Source organism: Jaculus jaculus, chromosome 5 (assembly GCF_020740685.1).
Source record: "Jaculus jaculus isolate mJacJac1 chromosome 5, mJacJac1.mat.Y.cur, whole genome shotgun sequence".
In the NCBI taxonomy this organism is placed as follows: domain Eukaryota; kingdom Metazoa; phylum Chordata; class Mammalia; order Rodentia; family Dipodidae; genus Jaculus; species Jaculus jaculus.
Genome location: NC_059106.1, coordinates 17,770,089 through 17,790,102, shown reverse-complemented (window position 1 = coordinate 17,790,102; position 20,014 = coordinate 17,770,089). Strand labels below are relative to the sequence as shown.

Genomic DNA, 20,014 nt, shown 5'->3' with positions numbered 1-20,014 from the left:
GATTAAAACATAAGTAAGTGGAGGTCAGATCACATCGAAATGGGAAGACTGTCTGTGAGATTAATGCTTTTGAAAAGTCTGTGAGTTTTATGTGAAGGAGAAACAAAACAAATTAAACACACACACACACACACAAATACATTTTCATTATGAATAGAACAAAATGTTCAGCAATGAAGTTCTTTTTGTTTTTTTGCAAATACTGGGATATAGTTGAAGAGTACATATGTACTTAAAACAGAAGAGACACACAGAGGCCTGGGGTAGGGCCCATGACCAAAATACAGGGCCAAGTACCCATGACCTTAGTCACCTTGGGAGGCCTTTGGCTTGGGATGAAACTGCAGCTACACAGAGAATCATGTGACAGGAGATGACTCATGTCAGTTTTCAACCATCAGAATTTTTTTTTTTTTTAATTTTTATTTATTTGAGAGCGACAGACACAGAGAGAAAGACAGATAGAGGGAGAGAGAGAATGGGCGCGCCAGGGCTTCCAGCCTCTGCAAACGAACTCCAGATGCGTGCGCCCCCTTGTGCATCTGGCTAACGTGGGACCTGGGGAACTGAGCCTTGAACCGGGGTCCTTAGGCTTCACAGGCAAGCGCTTAACCGCTAAGCCATCTCTCCAGCCCACCATCAGAATTTTTAACCATCAGAACTGGCTTACATTTGCGGGTGAAAAGAATTTTTTTTTTAAACTTTCTGAAAAATCACATTTTCACCTGGTTAAGTACGAGTGGACTGGTGTTTCTCTTTCCTGGATTTCAGAAATATGATTTCCCTGTCATGTGTATATCTATAGTTCTCTTAACTGACTGGGAAAATGTTTCTTAGATTAGTGTGAGAGAAGTTACTGGCAACAAAAACAATATGTGCCTCAAATATTTGTGTTCAAAGTTCGGGAGGTCTCAGTTGGTAGTGTTCACCTGACATACATAAGGACCCAAGTTCCATTCCCAGGATCCACTTAAAAAGCCAAACCTGACAGTGCTGTTATAACCTCAGGTCTGGAAAGGCAGTGACTGGTGACTCTGGAATGGGCCAGCCAGTCCTTCCTAATTGGTAAGCTCCAGGCCAATTAAATAAACTGTCTCAATAATAATGATGATAATAATAATAAAAATAGTAGCAGTAGTAATATAACAGGTGGTAGCCATAGTAATAATAAAAAGAGGTGGAGGGGGTTTGCTGGGGATGATTCAAGGTGCTTGCTTACAAAACCTGCTGGCCTGGGTTGAATTTCCCTAGACTCATGTAAAGCCAGATACACAAAAGAGATATATGCATCTGGAGTTAACCTGCAGTAGTAAGAGGCCCTCGTGAATGCAATCATTCTTTTATATCTTCTCTTTCTACAAATACATAAGTAAATATATTAAAAAAGAAATAGGTAGGTGGCATCCCTGAACAATGATGCCCGACGTTGTCCTTTGGCTTCAAATATGCACACACATGTGCACACAATACATGTATACCACACACACACACACACACACACACACACACTCACAAATGAACAGACATGCAGACACACATGCCATACATGCATGTACAAACGATAAATTTGTGTTGGGTGTCACCAAAGGATGAATTCATATCATGAAACTGGTACTAAGACTGCTCCTGTTAGGAAGGGGTAGAGAGAAGGTGTTTGGTTCTCTCTCTCTCTTTATATGCTTCTTCCTCTCTCTGTCTCTCACAAATAAATAAATAAAAATTAAAACAGCAACAAAAAATATTTACAGGATGGAGAGATGGCTTAGCAGTTAAGGCATGTGCCTGCAAAGCCAAAAGACACAGATTTGATTCCCCATATAAACCAGATGCACAAGGTAGCACATGCATGTGGATTTCATTTGCAGCAGCTGTAGGCCCTGGCATGCCCATTCTCTCTCTCCCCTTCTTTCTCACTCTCTCTCTCTCAATGAAATAAATAAAAATTAAGAAAAAAAACACAAAGAGAAGATATTTGAGTCCAAGCCTGCTACAAATGGATACTCTTTCCTCCCCTTACTTTCCTTCTCTCCTAATGTTTTCAGATAATAGTAATGAACATTTCCTTTTAACAAAGGAAAAAGAGAGCTTGGGAAGGTGGATCCATAGGTGAAGTGTTTGCCTTAGAAGAAGGAGGTTGTGTGGTTGCTCCTAAGAACTCATACAAAAACCTGGGCATGGTGTTGCATGCCTGTCACCCCAATGGTGTGGAGTTGGAGTCAGGATAATTCCTTGCACTTCCTGGCTCGCTAGCCCAGCCCAAAATTGGTGAGCACCAGGCCAGTGAGTGACCTTGTTGCTAAAGAAAATGGTGGATTACACCTGAGGAAATATACCCGAGGTTGTTCTCTAATCTTCACAGAGATGTACACACATGTGTGCTTGCATGTGCAAATGTACACACTCATGTGCACCTGACATACATGCACATACATACATTAAAAATAATTGTAGGATTGACTTCTCATAGGAATTCTTGAGTGCATTTTGGTGTGCATGTCAGGGACTATGAAGGCCTCTTGCAGGGAGCCAACTAGGCATGAAACATGGTGAGGAATGTTCCACTTTATGTGGGCAAAATGTGATTAGTAATTAGCATGTATAGCTGCTTAGGAATGGCAATCGGGTTTCTCTCTCACCACCCTCAATAACTACAAACCACAATCAAAATCCTTTTCTATACTATGACTGAAAGTCTAATCAATATGTGAATGAATTATGGTCCAAGAAGTATACCATTTTATAATCAATTTTACATGAGTCTCAAACAGAAAATAAGATGAAGGAAAAGCTATGAGGTCATGAGAGTTTGGTACATTCCATTTACAATGACTGATGATGTTAAGGGGGATAATCTTACAATCCATCACATTTTTTGTCATTGCAAAAATCATGTCTCCCAATGTATGATGTAAATTAATTTTAGAATTTACATATTTATTAAAAACCATATTGAAAACAGCAGGAAATAATCCTTATGTGAGTAATAAAATAACCTGTTATTCTACTGGAGATTAAAAAAAAACTGTAAAATATTTTATTTTCAGGTAATAACCATATAAATTGCTACCTGAATTAGTTAAACTGATAATTAATATGAGCCAGAGGCACTGCTAAAAACAAAAGATACTTCATCAGCTTCTCATTTGGGGGGACAAAAGAGTTCTCTCACACACAAAAAAATCAAAGGAATAATCGGTAGGGACCTGAGGACCACAGCTCTTAGCTGGAGTACACATTTGAAGCAGGGCCATAATCTCTGTGTGGAGGTTCACACAGGAAACCTCATGGTTTGCCTCTTGGATGAATACCTACTTAGCTTCATTTTCAAACTTCTTTCCCAGTGGCTTGGAGAGATAATTCAGTCTGTTATGTGCTTGCTGAGCAAGTATGAGGCCCTGAGCCTGACGCCCCAGCATGCACATAAAATCATGGTGGAAAGTGCCTGTAATGGTGGAGATAGGAGGATCCCTGGGATTTTCTGGGTAGATATTTCATCCAAGTTAATGAGCTTTATGTTCATTAAGCCAAAGGACCCATATTTGATTTCCAGGACCCACAAGCTAGATGCACAAGGTCGCAAATACATCTAGAGTTCCTTTGCAGTGGCTGGAGTCCCTGGCGTGTCCATTCTCTCTATCTGCCTCTCTCCCTCTCTCTCTCTCTCAAATAAATAAATAAAACAACAACAAAAAAAATAAGGTAGAGAATACTTCTGACCTCTGGCCTCCACATACATGCACACATGTGCACATACTTGCTACACACACACACACACACACACACACACACACACACACACACACACAAACACACGAGACAAACTAACTTCTCCAGAGCATCTCAACTTGATTTTCCAAAGCCCCTTAAGCTGAAATCCCACTAGGACCAAAACTTCCCTTCAGTATAAGAAACCAAAAATGTCTTCATAAATCACGGTGGCTGGTAACTGGTAAGCATGACTGGCAATAACCAGCAGTGTGTGTGGCCACAATCATAAGGTGATGGCGATGACACATCTAATTTGGCAGATAGGACACAACCACTCACCCTAGATCTACTTTCTCATAGAAGGCCAAATTAAACAAAATCTGTCCCCAAGGCAGGAACTTCCCAGAGTGGTTGTGGAATGATGAAAGGGTCCAAGGCAATAGTTGACGAGGTGCCTTGTGTCCTCATTAATATAATGGAGAGAGAAATAATCCATTCAGTTGAACTGATACCCCGAGATGTTCTCCTCAAATTCCTGTGAGGGGAGGAAAAATGAAAACACTAATTCTCCATAAGTTTCTGATTTATCATGGCCTTATTTTTTTTTTTCCCCACAAGGGCTTCTGGAGGAGCTCTTCCCACCATGGTTAAGAAAATAACAGGTCTCTTCATGAAGTAGTCGAGGTGAGAATAATGGCTCACACTGCTTTTGCTATGTGGCATTCACTGCTGCAGGATAGACACAGCTGATACCTGGCACTCATGTGGCAACTCTGCCCTTCCATGGTGTCAGCAAGCACTGTGGTACTGACATGACTGCCTGACTGTATCCACACTGTGCACACAGCTTAAAAACATCACCTCAGAATCCTTCTCGACATGGCTACTCTTGGTGTTTGAGATGGCAGTTGTCTGATTTCCTTGCTTGCTCTCTCTCTCTCTCTCTGTACCAAGGACACTTGCTTGTTGCTGTGTGCAACAAATATGAGTTATGGAAACTTGGAGTCACCTCTATTTCTTCTAATATCCATGAGTTTTCTTTCTTTCTTTCTTTCTTTCTTTCTTTCTTTCTTTCTTTCTTTCTTTCTTTCTTTATTTATTTGAGAGTGACAGACACAGAGAGAAAGACAGATAGAGGGAGAGAGAGAGAAATGGGTGCGCCAGGGCTTCCAGCCTCTGCAAACGAACTCCAGACGCATGCGCCCCCTTGTGCATCTGGCTAACGTGGGACCTGGGGAACCGAGCCTTGAACTGGGGTCCTTAGGCTTTACAGGCAAGCGCTTAACCGCTAAGCCATCTCTCCAGCCCATCCATGAGTTTTCTAATAGCTGTTTATTGAATGAAGCTTGGGGAGATAGCTAAGTGGATAAAAGTGCTTGCCATGTAAGTGTGAGGGCTAGAGTTCAGATACCCAGGCCCATGTAAACTTGGATGCTGTAGCACACATCTCTATCCTAGTGTGTCTATGAAGAAATGGGAGATGGAGGCAGGGGAATCCCAGCTCTCGGACCAGCTAGTCTGGTGTCTTCAGTGGTGAACAAGAGATACCCTGCCTCAAACAAGTCCAAAGGCAAGGACTGACCCCTGACTTTGTCCTCTGCTCAGGTGAATACCTGTACTCAAACATACACATATTATACAACACACACACACACACACACACACACACACACACACACACACGTTTTCAAATGACTGTCCTCCACCTGCCTCAGGTTCATTATTCTTTCCCTTACTTTCCTCTGAACCATCAGAACTACGTTTCCCAGTTTTGCTTTCTTTCTGGCTCCTGAAGACGCTCAGCTCCCAGGAGGAAATGACACAAGTCTGGATAGCAGAAGGGAGAAGTACACAAGGTTTTCCTTCCCGTCGCTGGCCTCTGATGCTCCTGGCAGCACCATAGCTCTCCACCTACTGCCAGGCAGCCCTTTCTGCACAGGTTAACTCCCATCGGGTGAACCGGCTTTGGGGCTCTCATGCCATTTTTTATCACAGTCCCTCCATCTGGGAAGTGGTTGCATTCCTGCTTCTGCTAAGCTCCAGATCATGAGGGTTCCCTGTTCAGTGCCTTGGCTCATCAATTTTTTAATTAAGCAATGCCCTGTATGAAATTCAATCTGTTGAAAGACCTGAGGTATCTTCCTTCCATGCTAGACCCTGACCAATAAGACCATTAAGCTCCATCTGTTCTCTTTTCAAAATATATCCTAAATCCAGTCATTCTTTGCAGTTCACTTTCTGCTTCTAATCATTCTTTGCCTGGATAACTTCAGTGGTTTGTCATAGACCTAGCTATAGCTCCAATGTGAGTTCTTGTTAGTTTATTCTCCACAGTGAGAATTCTTTACATTCCTTAGGAGCTAGAAATCAGAGCATTCCATTCTATGATCAAATCCCTCCTGTGATTCCCCTTTGCTTAGAATGAAACCCAGCATTCTTACCCCTACCCACAGGGTCCTTTACAACTGGCTCCTGGATTCTTTTCTATGATGACTTCCCTTTTTCTGTCAATCTACTTCAGGGACATGCACCTGTCTTGTCTGCCTTATAAACTCCTCTGTCAAACATATGTATTCGATGCATTGCTCGATTCTGAATTTTGTTAAGTGTCCCTTTCTCAGAAAGAAGGATCTTACCCGGTTACACTTTCTGAAGTAGTATATTCATTATTTCCTATATATTCACTTCTTTTCATTTAAACCTTAATAATAATTAGTGAATAATGTATTACAATCTTCTGTTATCCATGGGGAGTGCGTCCAGGACTCCCCACACCATGAGATAGACAACAAACGTAATAAATGCTTGTATCAGTTACCTTTCTCATATCTGGAACAAAATAACTGATAAGAAGGTCAAGAGAGGAAGAGTTTATTTTGCCTTAAATTTGATGTCACAGTCATGGCCGGGAAAGAATGGTGGCAGGGAAGAGATGATGGCAGGGACTTGAGGCAGCTGAGCACATTAAGCCCACAGTGAGGAAACAGAGTGATGAATGCTGGTGTTTAGGTCACTTTCTCCCTTGTTATATAGTTCAGGACCCAGCTCATGGGATGGTGCTTTATAGGTAAGGTGGGTCTTCCAAACTCAAGTAACCTAATCAAGACAATTCCTCACAGGTATTAACAAATGCTAGCTTCCTAGGTGATTCTAGGTCCTGTCAAATTAACCCTAACAATGCCAAGTTCCTTCTAAAACAGTGCCTTTATTTTCCTATAACCTACACCATCCTGTCATATGCTTTCAGTTACCTCTGGATTACTTATCCCACTTACTACAATGGAAATGTTATAGCTGCTATCATGTATGTCTCAGAGAAAAAAGACAAGAAAAAGTCTGTACATTTTCAGTACAGATGCATGTTTCAAATAATTTCTATCCATGTTTGACTGAATTCATAGGAATGGAAGGCACTGATAAGGAGACCAATAATAAACATCTAGTTTTTTATCTTCATTGCAAAAATAAGAGGACTTTGTATGTATTTCTTTAAACTTGCTTTATTTGCAATGCTCTGAATGATGCCTATTAAGTAGCATGAACTGTATAAATTGTCTTGGGTCAATGAATAATAAATGGTAAACTTATATCACACTGTGAAAAACAAGTGTTACTGAGAAATAATGAGTTGTAGTGTTAGAATAAGAACAAACATGTAAACATCCTTCTAATTAAGTCAATACACATATTTGGAATTGCAACTATATTAATACTCAGTTGTTCCACCTCACTTTAATGAAAGGGACAATGATAAGCAAGAAAATCTTTATTTCCCTGCATTTTTATTATTCCTGTTACCCCCGTTCAGGCACTGTTCTTTGGTTTGAATGTAAAACGTCCCCTATAGTCCAGCATGTTTGACCACTTGGTCCCCATCTTGCATTGTTTGGGAAGGCTGTGGAATGTTAGGAGGTAGAGTTTTCCTGGAGGAACTGGGACATTGGGGAAAGCCTGGAGGTTTTATAGCCCAATCCACTTCCTGTTTGCTCTCTGCTTCCTGACTTTGGCTGCAATGTGATCTCTGCTCACCTGCCTTTCCTTCCCTGCCATGATGGAAATAATCCTCTTGGAACTGTAAGTCAAAATAAACCTCTTTCTTTCTTAAATTGCCTCTGGCTAAGTGTTTGTTCACAGCAACAAGAAAGTGACTGACACAGTAACTTAATTTGGCACATTTGCAGATGATGTGAAAATACTACTTGAAATTCACCAAATGTACTAATGTGGGTCAAAAAGCTCAAGGGTAAATCCCTTTGGTTTGCTTGTTTTGATTACCCAAGTCAGAAAAATATGTATTAACTATCCAGGGTTATCCATCTGCTTCTTTTGGACATAGGTTACAACAAAGAATGGTCAATTGTTAAAGACATATAATTGTGACAGATTCCAAAACCTTATAATTTCAAAACTGTTGTCTTCCTCCTGAAATAAAAACTGTTATTAATTCCCCTGTTCTATCATATGTTGCTCTTAGGGCTGGAGTGATTTTATAAGTTCCACTGGGTCCTTTCAAAACTCATGTTGAAGGCTTATCCTCTCATATTAGTGACTTAATTTTGAAATAGGGTCATTGTAGATAGATATACTTAAGATGTAAGTTAAAGGGCAAGCATGAGACCTTAGTTCAATCCATGGAATACACTTAAAAATTTCAGGCCCAATGTCACATACCTGTAATTCCTGGAATGGGGAGGTAGAGACAGATGGAACCCTGGGCTTTCTGACTGTCTGGGTTAGACTATATGAAGCATTCCAGACAAGTTAAATACTCTGTTTCTAAAAAGGTGGAGGGCGCCGGGTGTGGTGGTGCATGCCTTTAATCCTAGTACTTGGGAGGCAGAGGTAGGAGGATCACTGTAAATTCGAGGCCACCCTGAGAATACATAGTGAATTCCAGTTCAGCCTGAGCTAGAGTGAGATCCTACCTCTGGAAAAAAAAAAAAAAAGGTGGAGGGTATCTGAGGAACAGCACCCAATGATTTTCTCTGGACTCTACACAAGTATGCATAAATGTGCATGCACACACAAACATGTATCCCCCACACATGTACATGCACAAAGATGTTAGTTTAAATGGATTATGTCAGAGTAGGGATAGGTCTCCATGCAATATCCCTGACCTCATTATGGAAAAAGGACAGGACACAAAGAACTAGGGATCTCCAAGAGAAATTCTATTATGAAATTCACACACAGGGGGGATATTCTGTGAAAACAGTGCCATGGAGGGAAGAGACTGGAGTTGTACAGCTGCAAGCCAAGGGTCACCAGAGACTTCTGGCCACCATACAGACTCACTGTTTTTAAACATCCAGCATCCACACATGGTAATACCTTTGCTTTTGCTTGAATGCCTCCCACAGTCTGATAGTTTATTACAATAGCCACAGAAAATGAGCATAGGTTATCATTATAACACTTACCCTTAATTGGACCCACTTTGTGACAATAAGCTTCCAGGAATTATAACTTTTTACTCATGAGAATTTTTTGAAAAGTGATGGGGAGAAGAAAGACAAATGTTGTGGCTTTTTTCTGTCTTGACTTTTTTTAAATGAAACAGAGAAATGGGATTCCTTAGTGTATGTGTGTATATGTGTGTTATATGCATTTACTCCCATTTGAAACTGCCATTTCATTAATTTTGTTAAATAAAAAGACTTCATTTTAAAAGGAAAAGTAATCAGAAAGGAAATGAAGTTACATTGAGTGTGTCAGGAAACCATGCGGCCTGATGTCTCATGTGACATTTCTTTTGATATCCACACTAGGGTAGTAGTGGTGACTTCTGTTGGTATGTTAAGGCCCTGTCCCCTGGATTGGTTCCCTCCACAGGTGATGGAAAGACTGTAAGCAACATTCTCTTGCAACTGCATACTTGATCCTAAATTCTATTTAAAAATTTAGTCTCCACATTTTTTTTTTTTTGCTTTCAAAAATAAATGCAAATTCAATTACCTAGTAAAAATTGAAAATGCTGGATTTAGGCCCAGGTTTCTACTTACAGCTAGAATTTCTCCCTGCACATTGCCAGGGGAATACACCTGGTGAGCTATGGATATAAATGGTTTAACATTCTGTTCTTGCTTAGGGAGGGTACCTAAACAAGTGAGTGAGCTAGAGACTCAGTGAAACATACCATCTGGCCTGATGAACACTGAATGACCAACTCCTTATTTTAATACCTTTCCTAAAATCAAGTGAACTGTTATTTGGCTCCTTACAGAGTCCCTGTTGGATCATGAAAGTTACTAATTGTTCTTAAAAATGCAAGAACAAATGATATCTAAATCTATGTAGGCCAATAAGTAAATAAATAAATAATTGAATTTTTAAAAATGTTTAAAAAAAACTGTGTGAAGATTGAGCTCAGCCATTATCTCTCTCCAACCCCAGAATAGTCATAGTTTTGGTCCTTTTTGGCTAGTACCTTACTCCTAAAATATGGAGCTTTTGCATACATATTTTGAAATTTTGGAGGCTAGGACATACAAAATCAAGGTGCCAGAAGATTGTAAGTCTGGGGATAACACCCTCCTTGCTTCTTGTTTCATAGAGGCTATCTTCTCTCTGTACCTTCAAAGGGGAAAAGCTGGGAGGGGTCAAACAATTGAGCTCCCTGGGGTCATGTGTGCATGCATCTGTGTTCTTGTGTGTGTGCAGGTATATTTTGCATGGGAGACCGCAGGACAACTATGGGTGTTGTTCCTCTGGTGCCATCTACCTTTTCTGAGACAAGGTTTCTCACCGGCTTCGGTATCTCCAATTATGTTAGACTGGCTGGATAGTGATTCCTAGGGATCCTCCTGTTTCCATCTCCCCAATGCTAGGATTATAAGTACATGCCTGCCATTTTTTAATTTTTTACATGGGGTTTGGGGATAATCTCAGATTCACTTGTTTGTAAGGCAAGCAGTTTACCAACCAAGTAGTCTACACATTGCTACAGAGTCTTTTCTGAAGAGACACCAATCTCATTCATATGGGTTCTACTCTCAAAACCTAACCACTTCTCAAATATCACACTTCCAACTATCATTACATTAGGGATTAAGTCTCAATATATACACATTTGGGGGACTAAAAAATTTACTATATAGTGATCAGTTGTGAATAGATTTATAAACCCATGCCAGTCAAATCTATGCTTACAGTGAAGGAAGAAATCTCTTCTCTAAGTAGTAAAGGCCACTGGTTATTCTCCCAGCAGTAGAGAGAGAATGACAGACACCTACCTGGCTCATATAATAGAGAGATACCTTGGAGAAATGGAAAGAACAGAACCCAGGGTCTTAAAAATTTGTTTAATGTATGTATGTATATGTGTGGTGTGTATGCCATGGGTGCATGCATGTTTGCATATGTTTGGGTATATGTGTGTGTGCATGTGCATATGGAAGTGAGAGGTCGACATAAGGTGTCTTTTTCAATCACTCTCTATTTTTGAGGCAGTTCCTCTCTTAGCATGTCCCAGGGATACTCTTACCTCCACTGCCCTAGTGCTGGGATTACAGGTTCATGCCGCCATGTGTAGCATTTTTTACATTGGACAATGGGATCATGTTGCCATCAGCCCAGCCTATAGCCCAGGGTCTTTATGTGAGAAACAAACTCATGACACTAAAATCATTTTATTCTTTCTTTGATTCCTTGTCATGACTGCTACTCTGTGTCCTAGTAATCCCCAAATAAATGATAGCAGCACAGAAATCTTCAGTGGGATTGCTTCTCTCTGGGAGAAATGCACCAGTCTTAATTCCAGTGGCTTTTTACCTTTGTGGCATAAAGGCAGGGGTGGATACAGAAAGGAATCCTCAGCGATTTGCCTTCTTGTTCATTTTATTTATTTATTTGAGAGCAACAGAGAGAGAAAGAGGCAGATACAGAGAGAATGGGTGTGCCAGGGCCTCCAGCCACTACAAACCAACTCCAGATGTGTGTGTCCCCTTGTGCCTCTGGCTAATGTGGGTTCTAGGGAATTGAGCCTCGAACCGGGGTCTTTAGGCTTCACCGGCAAGCACTTAACTGCTAAGCCATCTCTCCAGCCCTGATTTGCCTTCTAATATGAAATTGTACCTGCATTTGAAATGGTACATACACTAATTCTTTTGGCCATCTTCGTCACTGTTAATCAGGCTACTGTCACACATATGCATGAGTTTGCATTCTCCCTTTTTAACCCCTTTTTTGATGTTTTTATTATTTTTTTTTTACTTCTGCTTGTGTGTACCCATGCATGTGTGATCATGCCCAGGTGTTTTACATGGGATCTAGAGATTTGAACTTAGGTCCCTGATGCCCCCACAACATTACAGACCGTTGTGGAAGCCCTTGGTTTCCCATCAGGAGTAGATGGTAAGACCCTGTTGCTGAAGATTCCACATAGTTGGGCTGCAAGGTCACTGAGAAATCTAGCCTTAGCTGAACTGAAAACCTCCTCCATGTAGACCAGCTGACAGAAATCTTGGAAAAGCCACACTGTATGCAGTTCAATGGAAGAGAGAGAAATCACCAGTGAGGATATCCAACAGTGGACACTGCAAGCCATATATTTGGAAAGCCAGGCCAAATGAGCCAATGGGTGCAATGGTGGCATGTCTGTTACGGGGGAAACCAACTACCCTGTAATTTGACTGGAGGCCTGCTCCATGGGAGGTAATACATCACTGAGATTGAAAACCTACAATAGGGGTAGTCATGAGCCCTAGGGTTGTAAAGTCTGCTGCTCTCTGGCTAAATGTACATACTATGCTCACTAAACTGCCTATTAAGCACTTCTGTTAATGTTCATAACCACATATTAATATATTATATATATTAATATATTATATATATTAATATATTACATATTTTAATGCTACTCTCACTTTTGATAGAAAACCTTCTTTTTTCAGATGACAGTGACCTTGGGACGACTCAGAAGGCACCATGGTGCTGAGAAGAAGTGACAGAGGAGTGCTCAGCACTGCAATATCTCAATCACACCTTCCATAGCTCAGGGTCCATTGTGGAAGAGGTGGTGGAAAGCCAAAGGAAGGGTAGGATCCTTTACAATGTGCTCCTCCAGAAACAAAATGGCCTGGATATCCTTGACCTCACAGTCCCTGACACTACCTACACAAGACCATCATAATAGGAGGAAAAGATCATAACATCAAAATGAAAGAGACTGATTGAGAGGAAGAGGGGATATGATGGATAGTAGAGTTTCAAAGGGGAAATTGGGGAAAGGGAAGGAATTACCATGGGATATTATTTACAGTTATGGATGTTGTCAATACAAAAAGAAAAAAATATGTTTTTTAAATTAAATAAAAAGAAAAAAGAAAGCACCAAACCCCATTAAGCACCCCATCATGGCAGGGATTAAATCAACCCTCACAGTTGTAACCTTAAACATTAATGGTCATAACTCACCCATCGAAAGACACAAGTTAAAAGTGTAGATCAAAACAGTGGACCCTCCTACTTTCAAGAAACCCACCTCACCACTAAAGACTGACATCTCCTCAGGATGAAAGGATGGAAAAGGATATTCCAAGCAAATGCAAAAAAAAAAAAAAAGAAACAAAACAAAAAAAGAAAACAAGCAGGTGTTGCTATCTTAGTATCTGATAAAATAGACTTCAAACCAAAAGTATTCAAAAAGGACAAAGAAGGCTACTTCTTACTCATCAAGGGAATGATCCAACATGAACACATCACAATCATAAATATGTATGTGCCAAACACAGGTGCACCACAGTTTATAAAACAAAACCTACTTGACAACAAAACAGAAATAAACATGAACACCATCATAGTGAGGACTTCAATACTCCAGTCATCAATAGACAGACCATTCAAGCAGAAGATCAACAGGTAAATAATAGAGCTCAACAACACTACAGATCAACTAGATCTAATAGAAATCTACAGAACTTTCCACCCTAAGTCTACACAATACACATTCTTCTCAGCAGCCCTATTTCTCCAATATAGACCATATATTAGGCCATGCCTCCAAAAATTCAGGAAAACTGAAGTATCTTCCTGCATTCAGAAATAAAAATTAAGAAGAAGAGACACATCAGGAACTCTGCCAGTTCCTAGAGACTGAACAATACATTTTTGTTGTTGTGCTTTGCAGTATTAGGGATTGCACTGAAGACCTGCACTTTCGGCAAGTACACCACTGCTGAGCCAGGACCCTGGCTCTTCCCTGTGATAGGACTTCCTAGACTTCATCTCCTGTCCATCACAGAGTTGTATGTCAACAAAGTCTCCCATGACTGTTCTAAAGCTGAGTGGCCCAGCAGAGGGAAGTTTACTTGTACACAGGAAGTCCTGTAGCCTGACTCCCCCAGCTCCTAACCTTTCAACTGGCTATCAGAGTAGACAGAAGGAAAGGAAATTGAAACTTCCTAAACTCACAGGTGAATGATTGCATTAGCTGTGTGGAAGGGAAGACACTCTACAGTAAGGATGAGAGGAGTGAGGCAAGACGGATCCCAGGGAGGAAGATGGGCTTCAGCCTCCATGCTGCCTACACCAGTGCCATAAAGGTCACTCCCCTTGGAAGAACTGGCCTTTGCGGGCACTTGTTCACATGGGTGCTGTTGATAAATGGGAAACACTTCAGACCAAGCACTTGAAATGCCACTTGAGCTGACATTCTACTTTTGTATTTCAAATACTTAAATTTTGTAGTTGAAACTTATAAATCCTCCAATCATGGTTTGTCATTCTTAGCTCTTACGTGCTTGGAGTCCTCTCTGTGATATTATGTTAAATCACACTTTCTATTGTGAAAATATACAGGGTTTTTTTTTTTTTTTTTAATGAGCTGGGCATGGTGGTGTACATGTTTAATCCCAGCTCTCGGGAGGCAGTGGTAGGAGAAAGGCTGTGAGTTTGAGGTCAGCCTGGGCTAAAGTGAGACCCTGCCTTAAAAAAAAAAAAATCTCAGGGAAAACTAATATAAACAGAAATAAAAATAGCATGATATTTTCTGTTGAGCCTCTGACCTGTTTAGAGGCTTCTTTGGTTCACCCCCCCCACCACCGATGTCCTGAAATAAGTTAATTGCATTTACAATGACATTTTTCATTCTGAAATGATTTTTCCAGACTTCATAAAACTGGGAAATGACTTTCATTTAAATACAAGTTGAAATCCTGTGGGTAAATGAAAGAATTCAGGAAATATAGAGACATGGCTGTTTCCAAGTCAACAGGAGAAAGGAAGACTCTTTTTTTGGTTTTCAAATTAGTTGTTCGGGAAAACGTTTTTCTTTCCACCAAACTTTTCACTTTCCCTTCTTTAAAAGAGATTAATCATAACTGTGTAGGTGTGGTTTTCTGCATGTTTGTTAAAATGTGGAGGATAGGAACAGTTGCATCAAACTTTCATGAATAGACTGTCATTTTGTGCCTTTTATTAGCCTGCATTTCAAATTGCACATTGAGAGAGTTCACTCCTTATTCCTGAGGTGCTTGCTGTTGAGAACATGGTAATGAGCTCTTCCGACCATGTCTTTATGAACTGACAATAAATCCCAAAGACAAAACAACTTCTAGCCATAATTGAGTAGGACAGAACAGTTTTGTCAATGAATCTGATGGCTGGAGCTCACACATTTAGGATCCCTATCTTAAATTGACACCTGTTCATTTCTTTCAAAAAAACGAGGAGTGTCCCTGTGGAGGAGGAGGACGGGGGGAGGCTAATGATGGTACCAACATGGCTATATACACACTGTGTACATAGCTAATAATAATTAAAAAAAATCAAAACAATGTTCCTTTATATTTACTTTTAGCTATTTTTTGGTATTGTGTATATGACATATATGTATGTAAGTGTGTGTCTGTATGCTCATGTGTTTGAGTGCAGGCATGCATGAGTCATGGCATGTATGTGTGGAGGTCCGGGGCAACTTTCAGGTGTCAGTCCTCACCTTCCTTGTTTGGCCAGTGAGATCCCCAGGGGTTCTCCAAACTCCACTTCTCTTCTCACCACAGGCATGCTGGGATCACAGGCACTTGTGCCTTATCCCCTGGACTTTTGTGTGTTCTGGGGATGAAAACTCAGGTGCTCATGCTTCTGCAGGAAGCACTTTATCCACTGAGACATCTCCCCAGCCACCTCCTGCCCCTGTTTTGATTTTCTGAAACAGGGTCTTGAAAAGATGTAAATAGAAGATAACACACAAATAACTGGTTATAGTGACACTAGAAATGTGCCTCTTTTCAGTGAAATTATAACTTAAATGGGAAACTTGTGTTTTTATTTGAACAAATGTAATGACCTTATGAGAGACTGCAAGGGATGGGCAGGACTGAGACACGTTCCCACTGTAATCCCACAGGTGCTTCCATTCAGGGGAGTGGAGTGTGGTCAGGGGTTGGTGGGGCTAAAGGAGTGAGATCACATCTAGGATCATCCCATGTACAGGCAGGTATGTTTTCCCTTGTTAATTCCCTTCACAGATTTCTGTTTATGTTTAATATTTTAATAGTTATAAAAGATTTGCAAGTCTCTGATCTAATCCAATTGCCTTTTCCAGATGAGAAAACTAAAGCCTCAGAGATCTTTCTTAGCTGAGCTCTTATAGTTGTTTAGCTGGGGGCCTGTCTTGCTCTTGCCCCTCTTGTCAGCTACAGTTGCTATTGGTAAGTCTTTTGTCCATTTTTGTTTTTGTTTGCTTTTGTTTTGTTTATGTGTAATATACCTTAGGGAGTAAAAGTGAATCTTATGGAAAGGTGCTGGACATGTATATATTTAGCAAGTCCCCAGAGGCATGTCAAACCTCTGTAGAAAGATGACTCTAGGTTTAGGGCATAGAGAATGAAATGTAGTTGGTTTTGGTGCTCAAGGAGCTGATATGGGGGAGGAACACAAATCCGCTGCTGTCCTTAGAAACAATGCCATTTCCTTCTGCGGCTAGTTTGTTGTATAATCTGACCATATTCAAGGCTCTTCACTTTGATCTCAGATATAAAAATGGTGAGGTTAGAGGGCAGTTCTGGGTTCCCAGAAGCAACTGGAGAGAATCTGGAATGTAACCTAAATTTTCATTTTGAAAGTTAAGGGAATGAGGACTATGGATGACAAATGACACAGGGACGACTGTGCTTTGTGCAGTGGAGTGATTCACAATGGCTACATCTGTCAGGTTTTTTGACAAACGGTCTCAAATGTTCCCCAATTAAGCGAACCGTATAGAATTCAAAAGATTCAGGAACTGAAAGAATGTGCCTTTCCATTTCAGGGGCAAATTTACTTCATGTAATCAAGGTGGGTAGGCACTAACAGATTTCTCTGGGCCGGCACTGGGTTGAGTGGACACAGCACACGTTGCAGTGCCCTGCCTGGTCAGACTGTGGCGGGTGCACTGGCGATGGTGGACAGGGGACAGCTTCTTCCTGACCCTCCTGCATGCTGATGACTCAGATATAGAAATACACTTTGCCTGCTTCTCCCTCCTTCCAGGTGATGGGAGAAAATAGGGGATCAATTGGCTTTAGGATACGGGATGGAGGAGACAAAACAAAGAATCCATAACCAGTCTTGGAAGATGGCTCAGTAGGCAAAAGCACTTGGTGTGCAAAGTGTGGTGACCAAAGTTTAGATCCCCATAGCCCACAGAAAGCTAGATGCAGTAGCAAGCAGCTGTGATCTCAGTGTGCCAGATGGAAGGTGGGGACAGGAGACTCCCCGTAGCCCAGCTAGCCTAGCATACACAGTGGTGAGCAACGACAGACCCTGCCTCAAAATAAGGTGGTGGATGACGACTGAAAGCTGGTTGTTCTCTGACCTCCATACATGTGCTGTGGCATATGTGAACATACATATACAGATCCTAAACACATGCAAAGATCATACAAATACCTAAATAAGTACCCTATAAACTGAACAACTTAGAGGAGCAAGAGAGCTCCATGGGTACAGTGACCTCCTGACAGACTCTGAGATTCCTCACACATGTGGCAGGAACTGAAGTCTGTTCACACCACTTACAGGGCACATACTGATTTGCAGGTATTGGCATTTTCTTCATCACCTCCCTTCGTACTGCTGCCAATGCATCACCACCAACCCTATGCTCCCTCGGTGCCCTGGGCTTTCATGATAAAGTGATTGGTTCTGCATGGCAATGATTCCCAAACTTCTCATCACTTCCTTCCTTTCTGTATCAAAGAACCACTGGGTAAGAATTTCTTGTTTACAGGTTGATTTTTAGGTTTTCTAATCTGAGTCACTTAGCATTTGAAGATAAGAGTTATTTACTATTATTAGGTTATCTACAACATGGTGAAAACTGAATTAATTAACTAAGTGAAATAATGAATCAGATATAACACACACACACACACACACACACACATATAAGCTGCTCTTTTCAATATGGTGACTATGGAAAATCTATGAAGTTATAATGATAATTTATTTCCGAAATTCTTCATTTAAAATTATTTTCAGAATTGATCTCTTACTTTAGTCATTGCTTTACATTCATAGTTTGTTTTTGGCCCCAAATAGCATGACTGCCTGTACATACCAGAGTTGTTACTGAATGACACTGGGCATATTCCAAAAGCCAGATTCTTCCCTAGCAAATGAAGATTTTCTTCCTTTAAGGTAACACAAACATCATAGTGAACAGGTTGAACTTTCCTTCTCACACAACTGAAATAGCTAAATAAGATGGACCAACTAGACTATTGACTCATTCACTCATTCATTCAGCAAACATTTACTGAGCATTTATTTTGTATAAATGTAATGATAGCCTTTAGGACTATCAAGATAAAATAAAACATAAGGGGATATGCTATATATGAATAAATATTTATTTATGGTTATTAATATTAATATTTACATTGTAACACTATAATAAATATTTATGTACTTAATAATTCATTATGTTGGAATGCTTTCATAGTACAGTAAGTTTGAAGTCCTATCTCTGACTATCCCTGCCAGTTACAAAAGCAGAGTCTACAAGCCTCAGTTTCAAACTGTCACTTTCCATTGAACACCCCTTCCTTTCTAGGCTCGTACCTTGATGCTTCCCCTCAACCATCCTTAGACTGGAATGTACCGCAGTTGATTCTCCTAATGTGTTATGGCTCCTCAGACCCCTTGTGTCCTCGTACTTTTTCTCTTTTCCTTTTTTTTTTTTCTTGCATGTTTGTGTACTTGTGTAATTGTATGCACATGCATTTTTCCTCAGACATTGTCCACTTTAGTTTTTTGAGGCAGGGTCTCTCCCTAAATGTAGAGCTCCCTGATTCACTTTTGCTAGCTTGCCTGTGAGCCCCAGACATTCCCTGTCTCTACTTACCTAGCACTGGGATTATAGGTGCATGCAATGATGCCTGGCATTTTACATGAGGGCTTGGCTGGGGTTCCTAACTCAGGTCCTCATGCCAGTATAGCGTTTAGTTACTGAGCCATCATCCCAGCCTCACATACCTATTCTTACTCAGTTTAATCTCCCTGGCTCACCGTGATGATCTTCCTTTTTAAATACAGATATATATATATCTGTCTTTCTGTCTGTTTTTTTTTTTTCTTAGTTATACCCCACCCCAACAGAAACCTAATAGTTTAGTTCCATATTCTACTAACTTTTATCCCAGGTAATTTTCAATTTATTTATTTGAGAGAGAAAAATGAGAAAGGAGGGAGGGAGAGAGAGAGAAAGAGAGAAAGAGAATGGATGCACCAGGGCCTCTAGCCACTACAAATGAACTCCAGACGCATGTGCCTGTCGGGAGCCATTTGGCTGGTCTTGAATCCATAGCTCTGGGCCATTTGGCAGCAAGACTTTAGCACCTACATGTAAGCAAGATTATGCACGTTCAGTGTTACTGATAGGAGCTGGCCATTCCTTAAGATTTATGCTTGTATTGCTGGGATCAAAGGATTTGTTTGTTTCCCAACCTTGGGATATTCTTTTGGACTGAGAAGTGATTGAAGTGCAAAACTGTAACAGAAAGGAGTTGTCTTGATAGAAACTTGTGTGTAGCTCATGGAATTTTTGTCCATGGGCAAACTGTTTGTAAGAAGATATAAAAAGGATTGCTGAGAAATAAATGGTGCTTCAGTCCTGGAGGCTTCAGTCCTAGACTGGAGTCCTTGCTTTCATTCTTTCTCCTGTCTTTCTTTAATCTCACTCCCCATCAGGCTTGAACCCTGTCAGTCAGCAGGTAGGTTCTGGAAAATGGCGTCCAACGTGGGGCAATATGACCGCTTTCAAACTGTTCCTGTACTAACTGCTGTGCGGCCTGAATTTTCTCAGCCTTAAGACGCCATTGAT

The 20,014-nt window shown here is 40.7% G+C and overlaps 1 protein-coding gene across 5 annotated transcripts in view; it reads right to left on the bottom strand.

Annotated features, from left to right (window-relative positions):
- Positions 1-20,014, bottom strand: part of Nckap5 (NCK associated protein 5) — a 1,019,391-nt gene that overhangs the window by 26,716 nt on the left and 972,661 nt on the right. The gene's annotated exons all lie outside the window — the stretch shown is intronic.